Source organism: Suncus etruscus, chromosome 3 (genome assembly GCF_024139225.1).
Source record: "Suncus etruscus isolate mSunEtr1 chromosome 3, mSunEtr1.pri.cur, whole genome shotgun sequence".
Taxonomy (NCBI): Eukaryota; Metazoa; Chordata; class Mammalia; order Eulipotyphla; family Soricidae; genus Suncus; species Suncus etruscus.
In genome coordinates, this window is record NC_064850.1 from 27,645,041 (window position 1) to 27,648,196 (window position 3,156).

The following is a 3,156-nucleotide window of genomic DNA, read 5'->3' on the forward strand; positions in this document are numbered from 1 at the left end:
AAAAATATTTATTCAATTATATCAGATTATTTTCATCATTTAATGATAGAACCACACTTTTTGCGCCACTAATATGTTATGTTATTGAATGCCTAAACTAATACATTTCATAATGTTAATTTAAATGGGAATGAATCCCATTTGGTTGACTATATTTTCCATGTTATACATGAACAATTATATTTAGTATATTTTGTTAGATAATTTATTCATATTTGTTTGTTAGAAATTCAAGTTTTTGTATTGTATTTTTGTGTTCCTAGGATACCTTATTTTCCAGCATATAAGATGACTTTTGAAACAAACAAACAAACAAAAAACCGAAAATCAGGGGTCGTCTTATACGCCGAGTATATCCCGAAAAATATTTCAATATGCCGCTAAACAAAAGTTGTCTGAATATTGCCACAAAACAAATTTTCCAACTCGATCCTGCACCAATCACTGCAAGACTTCTTGGACTGCCTCTCTAACTCAGCCAATCCAAGCAGGCTTTTTATGCATGTAAATTAGACAATGTTCTGGACCCTAATCTACACTGTAAAAAGCCTGCTCAGATTGCCCAGAGTCAGAGAGGAAGTCTATTACAGTATAAGCTTTGAACCTTTGCTTGTTGTGATTGGCTCACTGTGGTATATATAGTTGCAGCACAGGAACGTTCTGTCTGATACAGCAAATATAGACCTAAACCTATGTTTTAACTGAAAAAATTAGGGGGTCGTCTTATACGCCTAGTTGTTTTATACGCCAGCAAATACAGTATATCCCTAGGAGTGGTATAGCTGGATCATATGGGAGCTCAACTTTGAGCTTTTGGAGGAAATCTCCATATCGCTTTCCACAAAGGTTGGACTAGACAACATTCCCACCAGGAGTGAATAAGAGTTCCTTTCTCTCCTCATCCCCTCCAGCACTGCTTGTTCTCATTCTTTCTGATGTGTGCCAATCTCTGTGGCGTGAGATGGTACCTCATAGTTGTTTTAATTTGGATCTCCCTGATTATTAGTGATGTAGAGCATTTTTTAATGTACCTTTAGTCATTTGTATTTCTTTTTTGTCAAAGTGTCTGTTCATTTCTTCTCCCCATTTTTTGATGGGGTTAGATATTTCTTGTAAGATATTTTATATTTTATATAAAATATATTTTATATTTCTTGTTAGATATTTTCTTGTAAAGTTCTGTCAGTGCCCTTTATATTTTGGATATTAATCCCCTCTCTGATGGGTATTGGGTGAATAGTTTCTCCCACTCAGTAGGTGGCTCTTGTATCTAGGGCACTATTTCCTTTGAGGTGCAGAAGCTTCTCAGCTTAATATAGTCCCATCTATGTATTTCTGCTTTCACTTGTTTGGAGAGTACTGTTTCCTCTTTAAAGATACCTTTCGTCTCATTGTCATGGAGCATTTCACCTACATGTTGTTCTATATACTTTATGATTTCAGGTCTGATATCTAGGTTTTTAATCCATTTGGATTTTACCTTTGTAAATGATGTTAACTGGAGGTCTAAGTTTGCTTTTTTACAAGTGGCGAGCCAGTTGTGCAACACCACTTATTGAAAAGGCCTTCCCTGTCCCATTTAGGATTTCTTGCACCTTTATCAAAAATTCAGTGACGGTATATCTGGGGAACATTCTCAAAGTATTCAAGCCTGTTCCACTGATCTGAGGGTCTGTCTTTATTCCAATACCATGCTGTTCTGTTAATTATTGCTTTGTAATACAGTTTAAAGTTGGAGAAAGTAATACCTCCCATATTCGTTTTTCCAAGTATTGCATTAGCTATTCTCGGTTTTTTATTCTTCCAAATGAATTCCAGAAGTGTTTGATCCACTTCTTTGAAAAATGTCATGGGTATCTTTAGAGAGATTGCATTAAATCTGTACAAAGCTTTGGAGAGTATTGTCATTTTAATGATATTAATCCTGTCAATCCAAGAGCAGGGTATGGATTTCCATTTCTGTGTGTCTTCTCTTATCCCCTTCTCACACCTATATTCATTGCAGCACTGTTCACAATAGCCAGACTCTGGAAACAGCCTAGATGCCTCTAAATAGATGAATGGCTTAAGAAATTATGGTACATATATACAATAGAATATTATGCAGCAGTCAGAAGAAATGAAGTCATGAAATTTTCCTATACATGGATGTATATGGAATCTATTATGCTGAGTGAAATAAGTCAGAGGGAGAGAGATAAACACAGAATGGTCTCACTCATCTATGGGTTTTGAGAACAATGAAAAACATTTGTGTAACGATTCTCAGAGACAAAATAAAGGACTGGAGGGTCCAGCTCCCAACATGAGCTCACCACAAGGATTGTTTAGTGCAGTCACAGAAATGATTACACTGAGTACTGTCATAACAAAAAGTGACTGATGAGGGAAGTAGAAAACCTGTCTAGAGTACAGGCCAGTGTGAGGTGGGGAGGAAGGACACTTGGGATATTGGTGATGGGAATGTTGCACTGGTGAAGGGTTTTTTTTTTTACATATATAAAAAAATCAAAAGAAAAAAAAAGAAAAGAAAAGAAAGAAAAGATAAGACCACAGGGCAGGAGAGATAGCCTGGAGGTCAGGCGTTTGCCTTTCATGAATAAGGTTATTGGTTCAAATCCCGGTGTCCTATGTGGTCCCCCGAGCCTGCCAGGAGCGATTTCTGAGCTTAGAGCCAGGAGTAACCCTGAGTGATGCTGGGTGTGACCCAAAAACCAAAAAAAAAAAAAAAAGATAAGGTCTCCTAATGCTTACCACAGGCTGTGTTCTTTACACTGACTGTACAGAAAGAGGAGGTACAGTAAATGCTTCCCATATACACCTCAGACCAGGCCCTTTGCCTGGTCTGTATTGTGAATGGGGGAACAAAAAATAAATTCAAGTTTTTTAGTAAAATTTTGATATTTTTAATATAATAAAACTTATAGGTCCTCTTCATATTTATATCATTCTTTAAAACCCTCAATGATACAATGAAATAATTTCCTGGTTTCTGCACAAAATGAAAAAATACTAATTATTATGATTTTATTTTATATGCTAAAATATAGAATTATTTATAGAATAGAGAATTATATATCAAAATATTGAATTACTATTTGTAGTAAAGGAACTTAATAATTTCTCTCATGCATTAATAAATCATGTTGTTTATAT

General features: G+C 35.4%; 1 non-coding gene across 1 annotated transcript; it reads left to right on the top strand.

Annotated features, from left to right (window-relative positions):
• Nucleotides 1-2,737: 2,737 nt before the first annotated feature.
• On the top strand, nt 2,738-2,870 carry LOC126005056 (small nucleolar RNA SNORA51). The gene has a single exon (XR_007494238.1). It is a non-coding gene; the product is annotated as a small nucleolar RNA SNORA51 (small nucleolar RNA).
• The last annotated feature ends 286 nt before the right edge of the window (nt 2,871-3,156 follow it).